Here is a 17,923-nt window from a genome sequence, read left to right on the forward strand (position 1 = left end):
AGGCACCTAAACCAGTAGGCTACAAGACAGCTCGCATGAACAGGCAGGCGATACAGCCCTACACAGCCCTGCCGCAGTACACGGATATAATCATACTGTTATTAAATTCTTGAGATACGCGATTCCATATTATATTCCCTTTTAATCAAATTCTAAAAGTATGCTTGTTGACTCCGGTATCACGTTAGTTAAAGACTTTGAAGCTTACAATGTTTAGGGAGAAATGGAATACTGGTGTGTATTTTTTTCTTTTCATGATAGGTGTCGCATTTTAAATCATTTTTGTAGTTAGAAATTATGAAACGCCCTGTTAAAAGCAAGGAAGTTTTTATGCCCGTTGAAGTAAAACAAAATGCCTGACAAAGTCTTGACAGAAGCACCTGGCAGCGGTGGGATTTGAACCCACACCCCTGAAGAGACTGGAGCCTTAATCCAGCGCCTTAGACCGCTCAGCCACGCTACCCGCTGTGTGTTGTCTCTTTGTCTCATTACTTGCCCGGAGGAAGCCGGGTGGGTTTTGCTCTTGTCACCCGAATTAGTGGCGTTATGACCGTGGAACCGACTGCACCTGCTTTTTTTGAGATGCTGCCATTCTCGTAGTGAGATCTCGACTTCTTTAACACGTCTGGATATAGTTCTTCTATGAAACAGGCTTCACACCTCTGCGTACAGCGCCCTTGATGTCATTTTATTTTTACAGCAGCCGCATCCGGAAAGTTGTGTCTTTTACGTTTTATTTGAACAACAAAACTACATACAATACAAACAAGAGCACATATAACGTATCAAGAAAATCGTCAGGGGCACATGCTATAATACAATTACACTTTATGTAAAACATTTACACGACGTAAATAAAGATAAGGTCCGCACAGCTTGTTCTTACATTTCGAAAGAGTCCGTAAATACCCCTTTACGTCTATTTTGAACTGTTCAAACGTAGGACTCTTCCCAGACCATTTCACTTTATACCACATTCCGAAACGAGGATGCTTCTCCTGTTTTAGAACTATTTTGGGCGGTATGGCTTATACAGCACACCCACAGTATTCTAATGGTGGACTGCAGATCTGTGCTATAGTTCAGTCGAATTCGAAGGATCCAGCAATCGTACTGGATTTGACTGGGATTCTGAAATGTCTCTTGCAAAAGTATTCGGGTTTGCTTGATCCTTTGATAAAAAAAGTGATCTAATCTGAAACTACCCAGCTTACAATCTCTGAGGTAGTTGTCACTAAACTCGGACGTGATGTGGCACACATGTGCCGTGTGCCTTTACTTTTGTAAAAAACTGGTATCGGGAAAAGTTTCTTAATATTTCTTTTGATAAGCATGCAAGAAAATGTGATCATTACCTATGGAGCCTGCCTTTAAGAAGTTCTCCCTCTAAACACCTTGTTTAGAGGGAGAACTTCTCCCGACAGACTAACAAAAAGTGCCTTTTCACCAACTCAATTTATAATACGCCCCTCAAAACTCACAACCGAATAACAATCCATCCGTATATTTGATTTCCAGGATCCATTCAAGGCAACTTGGCTCTTCGCAAGCAAATCATTTCAGGGAAGAAACTCAGTTTAGTCAACTACTGGTGCATTCAGCACATCACTTGCTCTTGCTTGTCAGGGTGGCCGAGTAGTCTAAGGCGCCAGACTCAAAGACATATGTCTTTCGAGCTGGCTCGGGTGTTCTGGTCTCCAAATGGAGGTGTGGGTTCAAATCCCCCTCCTGACAGCTTCTGTTTTTACCTCTCTTGAATTGTTCCAGTGCTAGCTGACAGTGAATGACTGAAATATAAAAGCAGCAGAAGAAAGCAAGCAATTCCGTGCAATTTGTGAGTATTCTGCACTGTTAAAATGCACAGATTTTCATACTTTTTGGAATTCGTAGCTCAAGAAGTGACTCCTGTTTCATTTTCTATTCACCAACTGGATTTGCATTCCGCCCCTCACACCTCACAACAGAATAACAAACGGCTTCATGTGCCACAGCATTCCCCTGTAGATTCGGTTTGTACTATGAATTAGGCGACCCCGAATGAAATATTTTAGTGTTGGCTCAAATGTGAGGAATTTCATGAACCCTCAAAAAGGAACGCTTGCAGAAAATGCCAGCAATTCAAAGCGTGTAGGCAGCATGAACAGACCAATTCTGCAATTTCTTTTATCGCGGGCGGTGCTTTCTGAGTCGATGGCTCTGCATTAGAAATGAGAAGTGCTGAACTCTAAACACGTTCTTGCCATTACTTCTACTCCTGCTGCTACTCCTTTGTCCTTGAAAAAAGAAAAGACAGGCATGTTTTGATTCTCAAAATGATCTTCTGGATCCACAAGAAACATGTACATTTGATTGATTCCGCAGTATTTTGGATGTACTGTACTTATAACTTCCATTGAAGAGAGATTTCATCAGTTGCATGAAATTGAAACTTTCGACTTTTTGTCTGGTATTGAAAATATGTTAAAAAAAAACCATAAACAATTTTCTAACAACCAACTCATGAATTATTGCCAGGATCTATATTTAGCGTTCGGTGGTGATAACACTGCTTATATTGATTGAGTAGAAATCTGTGATGTATTGACAGCTTTATCTGAAGCGAGAAGTCCTAGAACGCCATCTATGAAGTTTTAGGTTTCATACCAAGAAATGCCTTTTGTTTCCCACCCCAACTGCTGCTTTTGCATTACACATTATGTGAACGTTACCAGTTTTGGTAGCTTCTGGGCATGATTAAACTGAAACTGAAACTTATTATAAAATTCTTAAATCAGGACTAATTTTAATATCAAATGAAATTACTATAGAAGAAAAGGTTTAACTGAAATATGATATGCAAGCCTGAAAAATAGAACAATTCAATTTATACAGATGCAGCCATTCAAAGTACCAGGTACAGACACGTACCGGAGGTAATTGGCTACGGCGTCGCGCATTTTGGCTGAATATGACGCAAGATGACGCGGGGTACCGCGGTACGTGATTGGTTGACCGACAGGGGCACTCTTGGTCTGTTGGTCTGTCGTAGAAAAATTTACTGTAAACGTCTTTACTGTGCCCGTTGTAGTATTGAATATTCATATGGAATTTTACCACTGAAGGGAAATCTTAATAGCTGAGCATAAAAAGAATAGGAGCATACTGTATGGCGTGTGAAGGCCATAAACAATATTAATTTTGGAACATAAACATACAGTATATGGCTGGTCTCGGTACTTTAAAGAAAACATACACGAAACATGGTTTCATTATGACCAGAATCGGTCTTGAGATATTTTTAACTTGATTTACAGTATTTGAGAGGTATGTCTTGACACCGATACTACGTAAATACTGCTCACGTATATGTTTCTAGGTTTATATTATGCATTTCATACGGTCAAATTACTTTTGAGCATCTGATAAGAAGCGCGAAACGGTATGCCCAGGGCGTTTTAGTTTCGTTTTGTGCGGGGACTCTGCTTTAACTATATCGCCGTGGATTGATTAGAGATATCAAGTACATACAAGTCATTTTTTAAATGTTGTAGTTCGTCTTGTAAAAATGTTACGAGTACATCACCTGTGAACAATTGCACAGGTTCTGTTTCCATATTGCGGATTTTGGTTACGTAATATTATTTTCTAATTTCACGTTGTGAATATATGATTTGGGCAAACAGAGCCGCAAAGAAGTACATTATGGGTTGTTGTTTTTTTTTTTGCAGTTTTATCTAGAACAAGCGATGCTTAAACCTTTGTCTGATTCTTGTGAAACTATCCACACGAGAGTTCCCTAGGAGTTGACATCAGTGATGTCACTGATAGGATGTTTCTAAAAATCCATCCACTGTAAAACGTCTTCTCCAGTTGTCCTGCATATGTATTTGCTAATGAAGCTGTGTGTTCTGAGCCTGGTTCTCTACATTTCTGTATGAACCAGCTTAGAGGGCTAAAGCCAGCCTGTGTTTAAATTGAGTGTAAGGTAATTTATGCTTCTAAAGTCATGGTCAGCATTTATTATTGTACTGTGCTGTAAACTTGTTCTGTGCCTAATTACATTATTTTATAGCTTTATCAAATCTGTACATTGTCTGTCGATAATTTTTCTGTAGTGCTTTTTCAGCCCTCAGCATGTGACTGCGCTGGCAGCGCTGTGGGTTAGTTTGCTGATTCCCATGTTATACGGTCTGTGATTGAATCCCATGTAACTATGACTTTATTTTTTAACAAATATTTCTTTGAAAAAATGAAATGTTTCCCTTGGTCAGAGATTAAATAAAACCTCACTCGCACCAAACAAATTTATATTTCTAAATATCACAACATGATCGAATTTAAGTATTTTTAATAACAATGAATAGTCACCTATGCGTTACAAAATAAACATTTATATTGATTTGAATCGCGTTTTGATTTAAGTCGTAAACGCGTGTTTAAATATATGTGTTTAAAGGCGATATATTGTATAAAAGCACTGATTCTTATGGAATGTGTTCCGCCGGGGATTCAAAAAATTTATTTTTTTTAATCGCGTATCTTAGGAAAATCTCAGTATTACTTTGTTCATGCACAAACAGTGGCATGTTACATTATTAATTTGGGTGTCTCCTCTTGCCAGAAAGCTCTAAATTGCATTTTGAGTGCGGGTTTTTGACTTTTTCTAAATTGCAACCCATAAATAAACTGCGACACTTATCATTCAACCAGAGCTCGAAATACCACAAGGACCCTCAAGAGCACAGCAAAGACTGTATTAAAAGACTGTATCACACCTAAAGAAGTCTATTTTAAATTTCTTGGCGCAGTTCATTGTGCAATTAACCCTTGTATGTGCTGTCCGCGCTCAAAATGCAATTTAAAAAAAGTCAAAAACCGCGCTCAAAATGCAATTTAGAGCTTTCTGGGAAGAGGAGACACCCAAATTAATAATGTAACATGCCACTGTTTGTGCATGAACAGGGTTATACTGCTATTCCCTTTGATACCCGATTAAAAAAAAAATAAAAAATGTTTTGAATCCCCGGCGGAACCAGGCATCCATATGAATCAAGTAACAGGTTTATTCCATGCTGAAAAAAAGAAGAAAGAAAACACATTCCATAAGAATTGACTGAGCTCCGCTCTGTACCACGCAATGATCCCCCCAGAGTCTCAGCCCCGGGTTATTGGGTTTTTAGACAGAGGGTAAAAAACTCTCTCTCTGGCTTGACCTCCCCCTCCCTGTGTATTGTCTGTTTTTTTGTTAACAAGGCTCGCCAGCTAATATGAATCGAAACCTGTCTTTCTAGCTTTTAAAGTCGTGCGAAGTGTAAGCCACAATTCAAATAGAGAAAAAAGAGCTGACTGGCAAGATTTAAGATGTGGCTGTCAATGTTGGATTAAAAAAAACACATTGCCAGACGTTTGTTGCATTGCTTGAAAAATAACTTTATTTCGAGAGACTGGATAAGTATTTCATGTGGTTTTTTTTTAACTTCCTGAAAAACAACTAATAATTTAACTATATGTGCAAACGTTTTATGATAAGTCACTGTTGTGAATGTCTGTGGACATGTGCTGGCTGGACAGTAGGCTCTACTGTACACAGAGAGGGGCAGGAGGAGTGGACAAGCCGGTACATACTCTTAGAGTTTGATTAATAGGGAATATAATACAAACGTTGTTTGGTGTTAATGTGTTGTTAAGTGTGAATTTCTACCTGTTTCCCTGAGGTCTGGCTTTTTTTCTGGAAAACCATAACTCTGGTCTTGTCCAGATTGACTGTCGGCGCCCAGGTCTGACAGTGCTGCTCCAGCAGCGCCAGGTTCTGGCGCAGCCTGTGTTCTGTGGGCGACAGCGGGACCAGGTTGTCTGCAAAGAGCAGGAACTCGATTTCCATAATTAATGCAGATCAGTAAATCAAGGGACAAAACAATTATTGCGCCCGGCTCCTCAATGGGCTTTGACGTGCTAATGCGTTGGTTTAACAGTCCGGGTGTGGCAAGCCTCTAATGTCTCCCGACTTCGGCAAGAGGCACCCGCCTTTCATTGGAAGACAATGAACATTCTAGCCGTACATGTGAATATAGCATAAATACACAAAGGGATTGGGTGAGCTCCCATCACAAAAAAAACTGCGAACCTGCACTACAGCGACCACAGTACAGTATGGAGACCAAGACCTTTTACGGGAAGAGAGGGGGGCTTCTGCCGCCCCAGCTTCCAAAGAGCGAAGGGTAAGCAAATACAGCAGACTTCATCTGAAATACGTGATTACAGCGTATATTACAAGGTATTATTGCCGTTTTGAATTTTAAATTCAATTATAATTATTTCTTTGTAGCCTGTTCTTCAAGAAAACACCGCACGGGCGAAACGATCTACCACCAGGACAGTAAAAAAGAAAGCGGTAAGACGGAAAAAAAGAAAAGTTTATTTTGACTTCTGTTCCGCGACTGATGAATACTACTGTGTGACTTTATTTCTTACATGAATTATGTTATTTTGCCACAGGCCGTGGGTCTCTGCTCTCGGCCACTGGCCAGGGTGCCAACCTGTAGAAGCAGCACCTGTGTGGAGACAATTCGGCAGCAGCGGGAGCAGTACGATGCATTACTGGGGAGGACTGGGAGGCTAGAGACACTCCTGAAAATGCAGAGGAAGGAGACAGTATGTTCCAGCAGTCAAACAGTTGAGCAGCTGTCTCTCGAAAAGTGCCTCTCCCCGCCGCGCAGGTTGCAATTCCTGGCGGAAGCTCTGCCCCCCGCAGAGCACACACCGCCTCAGTACACTCCATCCCGGCCTCTCCGTTCACCACCGCATGGGAATTGGTTGATGCTGTCCCCGTCATCTATCTCCCCCCAGGAAGCACAGCAGAAGTCACAGACGCCAGTGGGAAAAATAATTCTCCCAGATGTCCAACTGCTACCCATCACTCAGGAGATGGAGGGAGGGTTGTACTTGCAGTGCATCGGCATAGACGGGAAAACAAGAGCCGACCGCTACGCCACCCTCATGTTTCGAAATCTTGTGACTTTTGAAATTTACTGGGGGTGGACCACGTCTGTAAATTTCGATGGGTCCAGAGGCAAAAGTGCCTTGCCTTGCAATCTCCGGGAAACCATTAGTAGCATGGTGAATCGGAGATTCTCAACCCTTACTTTGTGCGACTGGAAAATAATTCGTGATCGGATCAACGAAATGCTTCGTAGAAGGAGGTGCTCTTTTCCTCTCGTCTAACAGTCTGTCCACAAACACAACATTCCTGTTAGACAAGAGGAATGTAAAAAAACAATTACTTTTGTCAATGGAAACCTGTGTGTGTGTGTCTCTCTCTGCTGGATGTCCCTCTCACTCTCTGCTGAATGAATAAAAGCATTTTTATTAAAAACGCGTTTGCGTTTGTCTGGTATTTACTTTTGTCCCTTTTAACTGTTTTTCCCATCTACGTTTTTGCTTTGAGATGCCACTTTTAAAGGTGATATGTAAAATAATGTTTTTTATTATTGTTATAGAGAAACATGATCAGATTTTCCCTGGTTCAGAAAAAAAAGATCTAAAGTGCTACATCTAACTTTCTTAATTCAATGTATTTAAAGCAGTGAACTACTGTAGATGTAACATAACACTCAGAAATACAATCGAGAATAGTTTTGTGGTGTTTGTTTAGATGAAATATTCCTAAAACGTATAACGTAACAAAATTAAAGACGATTAAAATCTGTAATCTTTCCACTTGTACTGTATGTCATCGGAAAGTTCCTGCTTTGTGTAAGGATGGTATCAAAAAGTAATCTTAAGTGGTGAGAAAGCTGTGCTCAATGTATTTAAGGGACTTAAAAGTAAAAGGAGATGCTTCATATTGCTTGACTAATTTTAAGAACTAAGTTATAAATGCAGACGCTCCCTCGGTGCCACGCCAGGTGTAAAGATCAAAATATACATTCGTCCCGGGCAGAGGCCGAAGAGCGCCCGGCTGGGGTGCGCGGGGAAGAGCAGGACAGGAGTGAAAGTGGTCAGGGTGGAGTTTAGGAAGGCGTACAGTCTGGGCAGGTATAGATTACACTTTTCTAAAACGTATTTGAAAAATAAAAACGATTACAATCTAATCCTTCCACGTTTGATCCCAAAATCCCAAGAAAAATAAATCTAAATGGGTAGAAAGCTATGCTGAAAGTTTATTAAGATACTTAGAAGACAAAGATACTGTATCAATTTATGTTGCATTAGCCTGATTATGATTAAAAAAACACATATAATTAAACATGCGTTTGCGATTTAAATCAAAACACGATTTAAATAAATATAAATGTTTATATTGTAACGCATACTCTCCAGCCTCCATTTCTCTATAAAAATTTACTCTATTACACACACACACAATAGAAGCAGGAAGCAGAAGCAGGGACCGTTGTCAGAAGGGAAGAAGGTGACTATTCATTGTTATCAAAAATGACTTAGAATCGATCATGTTGTGATATTTTGAAATATAAAAGTCAATTGATTGTCCATAATATTGCTATTCTATTTTTTCAAAGAAATGTTTGTTAAAAGAAAAGTCCAGCACCAGCTGGATTTGAACACACAACCCGTGAGTTGGTCATCGGGCACGTAGACCAGTGGGCTACAAGGGAAGTCGCATGAAGAGAGAGGCGAAACAGCCCTACACAGCCCTGTCGCAGTACACGACTATAATCATATCGTTATTAATTTCTTGAGATACGCGATTCCATATTATATTCCCTTTTAATTGAATTCTAAAAGTATGCTTGTTGACTCCGGTATCACGTTAGTTAAAGACTTCGATGCTTAAAATGTTTAGGGAGAAATGGAATACTGGTGTGTATGTTTTCTTTAAAGTACCGAAACCAGCCATATACTGTATGTTTAAGTTCCAAAATTAATATAGTTTATGGCCTTCACACGCGTTGCAGTATGCTCCTATTCTTTTTATGCTCAGGCACTAAGATTTCCCTTCAGTGGTAAAATTCCATATAAATATTCAATACTTAAAGGGCACAGTTAAGACATTAAATATACATATACATACTGTATACAGTACAGTTTGCATACGGTAATATGTTTAGGTTCCTAAATCAATCTCTTTTATGAGCATGTGAAAGGTGTAGAGAAAACCGGTTTAGGGACGCCAAATAGGTAATCATAGTGGCTCTCTGAAGGCACCAGTTCTGTAGGGTTTGGGCATTTACTGAGACAACTATTAATTGTAGCAGTAAATCACAAAGTTGATTCTTTTGATGGCTTTAGAATCCAACCATGCGACATAACTCAAACAACGCGCACACACAGGTACTAATACACAAGGATACATTTATTAATACATAGAATATGCATATAAACCTAACAGATCTTATCGAGAGGGTTATCAGAATACAAAAGATATATATTCAATCAGTTACAAAGTGTTACACATATCAAGAGGACATACGTTCAGTATATCATTCATTAAGACCGTTTCGTAAAGTGAACTTGGTTACAACTTCTACATTAGATACTCAAACAAGTACATAACTCTTAGGAATTAAATTGATATCAACTGGTTGGGATAACAATTGAATTCTCGAGCTGTAATGCATTGAAGTTGAATACTCATCCAATCTCTGGGGATTCAGATCTCCTGCGGACTCAAAGAAACAGTTGCAGGCTGTTGCTGTCCAATCCGCGCTCTCTGGCTCGGTGCCAGGCTGTGCTGTGCGGCTTGCGACGGTGCGCTGCTGATGCTCATTGTTGGCTTTAACTAGCAAAGTTTGTGCACAGGAGAAAAGATGACTGTGGGTCCCAGCAAGTCAGGAAGAGGACCGGTTGGTTCCTGATGAAGAGCTAGTTCTGAATAGTAATTCAGCTGTCCACAGTTCCGACCTGTTCACGAGGCCTGCTGCTGGTTACTCTCTGGCAACCTCAACTCTAGACTCTTAGAACAAAGGAAAGTTCTGGCACTCGGACACACTGGCCGTTCTGTGGTTGTCCGGGCTGAGTCTCAGGATGGTCAGGAGGTGCGCTGCGAGAATGTCCTGCCGTTGGGAGCCTTCTGCTCCTGGGCCGTCCTGCCCTGGAATTCTCACAGAATCTTGTTGAATCTGAATCTGAAAACTCCAGGCTCTCTGTGTTGCCTGTTTTTACCTGGAGGAACTTCAGCTCATTGATTGGCTGAAAGTTCCATGGGCATCAGAGTCCCACGTGGGTTACTCGGCCCTACCAGTCCCTGATTGGTTGATTAAGGTGAGATATGAGTCACTTAGTCCTGACACTTAGTAATGCAGTCCAGATGTCCAACTGGCACTCCCTAGACAGATAGGCACCAATGGATGACCATTGATCATGATAGCCAGGCTTAGCTTAGTGCATCCCCCTGTGGGAGCTGTCCTTATCAAAAGAAAACATCTTGCATGAATAGTTTCTCTGTGGCTGCACCACAGAGATGAACAGAGAAATGGGGCCTCATTTGGGAAGCTCAGAAACACTTAATTCTGCATTATTATTAAGCCTCGCCGCTACATATCCCCCCTTTTTGAAGGTCACGAGGTCCTGAGGCGTTGTTGCCTTCAAAACAAAACAGAGTTAAGTGATGTCCCTTGCCATTAGAACATTAATCTTAAATGTCTACATTACTCCTCGAGAATTCATACCGGAACCAGCATTGGATACAAACAGGATGAATAACATCTGGAGTATGTATAAACACGGTAGGAGACATTATCTCAGTCTAGGAATTACACATCAGGAAGTTCACTGTCAATATCTGATACCTCTGTGGTAGATATTTGGGGAGAAGTCACTTCCTTTCTTTTGACATGCTACCTTTGACTCATTCATGCTACCCAGAGTACATCTTGATGTGAGAGTACATCATTCAGAGTACACTGTCAGTCATGATCCAGCTACCTGGCAGTAGTGTTACAATAACAACAGTTCCTGTTCCCAGCCCCCGATAAACCACAACACCTGTGTTGGGTATCTGCTAGGGTGGTTTGGAGGTTTGTTCCATTAAAGCAAACTAACTACCTGTACCTCTTCAGGGTTTACTGTTTCTTGGATTTCTATCCAATTGAATAGTGTGGCACCTGAAGGCATCTTAGACCTCAAGTTTGGTCTTATATTGTCTGGTTCCAGACCGTACAGTGTTAAGTTACCATGCTGTACTATGGCCTCCTCGGGAACTTACAGGAAAACTATTGGTTAGATAGCTGCATTGTGGTAGCTGTATCATGCCCGTCACAAGTCATAGTGTCAGTTAAATGTGGTGTGCTGACCAGCCATTTACTTCCCACCTGCTCTTCATGGGGTTCATTAACCTCCCTCTGCCCATTAGTAGCTTTACACCCTTCATTGGTGAATCGTTTAGACACAGCCAATGGATAGTTTTGGTAGCCATACCCATCTCAAGATTTGGAACCAAATTCAATCTTGGTTTGCCTTCTGGGTGAGCTATGAGCGATGGGGTTAATGTCACATACTCCTCTACTGAGAAGAGTGGAATCAAGTGGGTTGGGAATTGTGCCATGGCTAGACTGGCTACAGTGGCACTAAACTCCCTTAACAGGTCTTGTGTCAACATTCTGGCCTGTTGCACACAAGCATAAACCCACTGTATAACACCAACAATCATGTCCACTGGTTGGGGAATAAGATTTAACCCTGTTGCATAGGAAATTGCCTGTAGGGTTTTCCCTAAGCTTTCCAACTTTTGCTGCTGTCGATACAGTCTGTCACTACCCTCTGGCATCTCTGACCCCTGCCTTCTTGGGGCAGTCAGGGTGAGAGTGCCAGTAGCACACAAACCTACCAGAAATAGCAAATGCACAACAGTGGTGGCAGCAATCAGTCCTCCCAAAAGTCTTTTCGGGTGGCTGATCCCAGTCATCTCCTTCTGTGTGACTGTTGCCTTTCTAAGCTGGCGCAGCATGTACATGGTGTCTTTCTCAGTATGCCCTGTGGCATCTTGGGCACCAACATCCTGGAAATCTGGGGGGATCTGACGCAGCGGCTGATGCTGCTCCTCCGTTTCCAGGGCATCTGCTTTTTCGATTTGTTCATGCCTGTGCTCTAGGAACCCTGCAGGGGGCGGTGCAGCGGTGGAGCATGCCTGACCCTCGGCTGAGTGGTCATCTGGAGCACCTGAGTGATCTGGGATTGTTACCCTATTCTCACTGTTCAGGTCCACCCTGCACACCTCCTGATTGAGGAATCCCTCTATCGGCATGTTTACAATCGTTCGCTGGGCATGGGTGTAGGACACCAGCTCGCTCCCCCCTTCCCTCGCTAGGGGTTCAGGGAGCTGCCCCAGCAGTGCGATAGCTAGTTCACTGTCTTTGAACTCACTATCACTCACCAGGCCCATGTCAGTGCAGGCGGGGATTCTGACACCCCTCTTTGCGATGTCCTGCACTGGCAGGCGGGTGACTTTACCATCCAGCTCCAGTCTGGCTGAACCACTGTTGGTCAGACTCAGACTGACAGACTGAGCTGGTGGCTGTAAGAAAACCGGCTCGGCTTTCATTCCCTGTCCCTTCTGGGGGACTGGGTGTGTTGGCAACCCTGCCGTTGAGGCAGGAACAATCAGGTCAGTCTCACTCACTACCTGGTAGTTGTGAGAAATAATGTTACCTGACTGCAGGTTCCCTGGGTCACAGCAGAGGGAATCGGCATCTGGGATCAGGTGTGTCCACAGCGCAGTAGTCTCAGCGTCCAGCTGGACCTCCTGTCTAACCTGTGAATGTTGCACCAGGGGCTCCTGGCGGTGGCCCTGTGACAGCTGCTCAAGCAGATCCTCACTAATAGAGGACCTCTCAGGGCTAAGGGTGAGGGCTACATCACCAACCTGCTCTCCTGCCATCTGGATCCCTTCCACCACTGCAGGGTGGTGGTCCTGACCCCTCTTGGGTGCCAGGGTGTACAGGGAAAGCTCCTTTTCATCGCCAGGTGGGGAGATCTGCTCCTCTTTAGGGATGTAAAAGGGGTGTGCTTTACCTGGTGGATCAGCTGGCTGCTCGGAGCACCGCTCCTGTGGCAGGGAGGCTGTTGGGACCTCAGCCGGGACACGACTTCCCTGTATATCTGGGGAACAAGGAAATATTTTTATTTCTTGTCCAGAGGGAACAGAAGGAATCTCCGCATAGGCTTCTGTGTTCGGTGGGCACTGTCTGAGCACAGTCTGCCTCTTGGCCCCCCTTTCCTTCTGTACAGAAGGCTTAGGAGCCTTGACCTGTTTCCACACCTTGCCTTTCTGGTGATCCACCAAAGGTTCCTCTCTGAGTCGCATGCCCTTTTCTTTTTCTACCCGTTTGAGCTTGCCGTGTGACTTCAAACACCTTTCAACCTCAGTGTCAATCAGTGTCTCACTGGGTAAGACATCTCCTATGGCAGCCTTGAGGTAAAAGCTTCTTGCTTTTCCTCTGCGTTTTACTGCCTGCTCTGTGACTTCAGGGGTGGAGTCAGCACTTACTTGGGAGTGGCTGACCTTATCCAGGCAGGAACCCTTCCGCTCAATCAGATAGACTGAGGGAGGGAGAGGGGGCGGGTCTCCGCCTCCTCCAGTGGAGAGTATCAGCTCATTCACGCTTCCGGCAGCCTTGGGGAGCGGTTGTCCCTGTCCTAATAAAGCTTGTTCAAGCCTGGCCAGGCGGGCGGCTACTGAATCCTTTTGTTCAGCCTTTTCTAGCCCTTTCCCTCCCCCGGTGTTCTCATGGCACTTAGGACGCTGGGTGCGGTCCTGTGTGAGTGCTTTGGAACGGGGCTTAGCCAGCTCAGGAGCCTGTGCTCCTTCGAGCAGGGGGGAATTAACCCTGCTGGCTCTGACGGCGAACACAGTCGCTTTAACAGCTTTTTGCTCAGAGCAACTTTGGACATCATACTCCCAGGCCTTCTGCACGAATCTCTTAATATCAGTCATTTTCATGGTCTGTGCATCTGTATGCATTAAGATCATCTTTCTGACTGATGGGTGGAGATTCACAATGAATAAACCCTTGAAATGTGTGTTCTTTTTGCAACCCTCATCATTTCACCCTGCAAAATAAGTTCGCCTAAGTCTCTCCTAATATTCGCGAGGGGACTCTGCTCTCTCGTGCTTAATGTTAAGAGCGGCGGCTATCGCAGCAGTCGGGTCAATAAACGCACTGTATTCTTCGATAAGTGCTTGACAAAGCTGCTCAAAGTCATTACAGACTTCTTTCATCTGCCTAGCCATCCACTCATGTACAGCTCTGCTGGTAGTTTTCCTGACCAGAAACACTTTCTCCTGTTCTGTGGCGTTTGGCAGGTACTGCAGGTTATACCTGAGGTCCTGAATATAACTCTCGATATTATTCTCTGACACTGCGGGGTCAAATCTCTCTATGTCCTTCGTTAGCTCTCTCAGAGAATGGAGATTTATTCTCCTAGCTTCTCCGCTGACGGAGATATGGAAGAGATCGTGGTCAGACCTGTCGCTGCTAGAGAGAGTGCTTAATAGCGACTCGAATTCAGACCTTTTAGCAACCATCGTTAAACTTAAAGAGTATTACTTTTAAGTACGAAATCACAGTTTTACCACAGAAAACCACAAGATCAAGTATGCAATCAACCCGGTAGATCGCAAATGATCACAAAACAATCAAGCACTGCTTAAAGAGCAAGGGGAACTTTTTCTTTCGGCTTTCAGCACACTGTATTGTCGTGTATGAAACCCGCGGCGTTTTATATTGAATTATTCCGCTTGGTTGACTCATTTCAGTCTTGCCACGCCCGTGCCAGAGACGCCAAATAATGTAGATTAAGCCGGTTCATAGCCGTTTCAGGGACGCCAAATATGTAATCATAGTGGCTCTCTGAAGGCACCAGTTCTGTAGGGTTTGGGCATTTACTGAGACAATTATTAATTGTAGCAGTAAATCACAAAGTTGATTCTTTTGATGGCTTTAGAATCCAACCATGCGACATAACTCAAACAACGCGCACACACAGGTACTAATACACGAGGATACATTTATTAATACATAGAATATGCATATAAACCTAACAGATCTTATCGAGAGGGTTATCAGAATACAAAAGATATATATTCAATCAGTTACAAAGAGTTACACATCAAGAGGACATACGTTCAGTATATCATTCATTAAGACCGTTTCGTAAAGTGGACTTGGTTACAACTTCTACATTAGATACTCAAACCAGTACATAACTCTTAGGAATTAAATTGATATCAACTGGTTGGGATAACAATTGAATTCTCGAGCAGTAATGCAGTGAAGTTGAATACTCATCCAATCTCTGGGGATTCAGATCTCCTGCGGGCACAAAGAAACAGTTGCAGGCTGTTGCTGTCCAATCCGCGCTCTCTGGCTCGGTGCCAGGCTGTGCTGTGCGGCTTGCGACGGTGCGCTGCTGATGCTCACTGACCGGCTAGTTGGTGTTGTTTAACTAGCACAGTTTGTGCACAGGAGAAAAGATGACTGTGGGTCCCAGCAAGTCAGGAAGAGGACCAGTTCGTTTACGATGAAGAGCTAGTTCTGAATAGTGATTCAGCTGTCCACAGTTCCGACCTGTTCACGAGGCCTGCTGCTGGTTACTCTCTGGCAACCTCCACTCTAGACTCTTAGAACAAAGGAAAGTTCTGGCGCTCGGACACACTGGCCGTTCTGTGGTTGTCCGGGCTGAGTCTCAGGATGGTCAGGAGGCGCGCTGCGAGAATGTCCTGCCCTTGGGATTCTCCTTTGAATTCCTTTTAGAATTGTTGAATCTGAATCTCAGTCTGAATCTGAATCTGAATCTGAATCTCTCAGGCTCTCTGTGTTGCCTGTTTTTACCTGGAGGAACTTCAGCTCATTGATTGGCTGAAAGTTCCATGGGCATCAGAGTCCCACGTGGGTTACTCGGCCCTAACAGTCCTTGATTGGTTGATCAAGGTGAGATATGAGTCACTTACTCCTGACACTTAGTAATGCAGTCCAGATGTCCAACTGGCACTCCCTAGACAGATAGGCACCAATGGATGACCATTGATCATGATAGCCAGGCTTAGCTAAGTGCATCCCCCTTTGGGAGCTGTCCTTATCAAAAGAAAACATCTTGCATGAATAGTTTCTCTGTGGCTGCACCACAGAGATGAACAGAGAAATGAGGCCTAATTTGGGAAAGCTCAGAAACACTTAATTCTGCCTTATTATTAAGCCTCGCCGCTACACTGTGTTGCCTGTTTTTACCTGGAGGAACTTCAGCTCATTGATTGGCCGAAAGTTCCATGGGCATCAGAGTCCCACGTGGGTTACTCTGCCCTACCAGTCCCTGATTGGTTGATCAAGGCGAGATATGAGTCGCTTACTCCTGACACTTAGTAATGCAGTCCAGATGTCCAACTGGCACTCCCTAGACAGGCTTAGCTAAGTGCATCCCCCTTTTGGAGCTGTCCTTATCAAAAGAAAACATCTTGCATGAATGGTTTCTCTGTGGCTGCACCACAGAGATGAACAGAGAAATGGGGCCTCATTTTGGAAGGCTCAGAACACTTAATTCTTTCTTATTAATAAGCCTCGCCGCTACACAAGGAACAATAAAGCCGAAGTCTTGTTTCCCGCAAGAAATAACAAAACCGAAGTATTGTTCCCCGTACCGGTACAAACTTTTGGGTTATATAGTATCTTCTTCTCCGTTTCTGAAGTCACTCGGTCTGATGGAAAAAAAGGGGGGTTCATGGTATTTGGCCAGTTTAAGAGGTCCTGTCCTAATGGTCAGTTTAAGATTACACCCAGGGGGGTGCCTAGCTCGCATCTGGAATCCTTATCAGTTAACCCCCTTTCCTGCCATAAACAAAAGCTTGTAATTTAGAAGTCTAAACCTCATACAGAAAGGATTAAATTTAAACCCCCGTCTTCACATCTTTCTTCAGCCCTGAAACCCACCCCTCCACTGTCAGCGTTAAGCAGTGTCGTCAAGCCCTGACATCCCACCCCCGCCACAGTCTACGTAAAGAAGTGTCATATGGCCCTGACACCCAGCCCTCCACTCTCTGCATAAAGCAGTCTTATCAGGCCTTGACATCCCACCCCCGCCACTCTCTGCATAAAAAGCACTATCGTCACGCCCTGACATCCAACACCTGGCACTCTCTGCGTAAAGCACTATCGTCAGAACCTGACATCCAACCCCCACCACTCTCTGCGTAAAGCAGTATCTTCAGGCCCTGACATCCCACCACCGCCACTCTCTAAATAAAAAAGTTTCGTATAGCCCTGACATACACCGGTCCACTCTCTGTATTAAACAGTCTCGTCAGGCCCTGACATCCCACCCCCGCCACTCTCTGCGTAAAGCAGTATGGTCATGCCCTGTCATCCCACCCCCGTCACTCTCTGCATTAACCCCTGTCGTATGGCCCTGACACCCACCCCTCCACTCTCTGCATAAAGCAGTGTCGTCAAGCCCTGACATCCCAACCCCGCCACTATCAGCGTAAAGCAGTATCGTCAAGCCCTGACATCCCACCCATGCCACTCTCTGCGTTAAGCACTGTCGTACGGTACTGACATCCCACCCCCTCCACTCTCTGCGTTAACCCATGTCGTATGGCCCTGACACCCACCCCTCCACTCTCTGCGTAAAGTAGTGTTTTCATGCCCTGTCACCCTACCCCCGTCACTCTCTGCGTTAACCCCTGTCGTATTGCCCTGATACCCACCCCTCCACTCTCTGCATAAAGCAGTGTCGTCAAGAACTGATATCCCACCCCCGCCACTATCACCATAAAGCAGTACCGTCAGGCCCTGACATCCCACCCCCTCCACTCTCTGTGTTAACCCATGTCGTATGTCCCTGACACCCACCCTTCCACTCTCTGCATAAAGCAGTCTCTTCAGGCTCTGACATCCCACCTCCGCCACTATCTGCGTGAAGAAGTATCGTCAGTCCCTGATAACCCACCCCGCCACTCTCTACCTAAAAAAGTGTCGTATGACCCTGAAACCCA

General features: G+C 44.1%; 2 non-coding genes across 2 annotated transcripts; one reads left to right on the forward strand and one right to left on the reverse strand.

Annotated features, from left to right (window-relative positions):
• Positions 1–381: 381 nt before the first annotated feature.
• On the reverse strand, positions 382–463 carry trnal-aag (transfer RNA leucine (anticodon AAG)). Its single transcript has one exon. It is a non-coding gene; the product is annotated as a tRNA-Leu (tRNA).
• A 1,158-nt stretch (positions 464–1,621) lies between these two features.
• On the forward strand, positions 1,622–1,734 carry trnal-caa (transfer RNA leucine (anticodon CAA)). The gene is made up of 2 exons: positions 1,622–1,659; positions 1,689–1,734. It is a non-coding gene; the product is annotated as a tRNA-Leu (tRNA).
• Positions 1,735–17,923: the final 16,189 nt, after the last annotated feature.

This window comes from Lepisosteus oculatus, chromosome 14, assembly GCF_040954835.1.
Source record: "Lepisosteus oculatus isolate fLepOcu1 chromosome 14, fLepOcu1.hap2, whole genome shotgun sequence".
Lineage (NCBI taxonomy): Eukaryota > Metazoa > Chordata > Actinopteri > Semionotiformes > Lepisosteidae > Lepisosteus > Lepisosteus oculatus.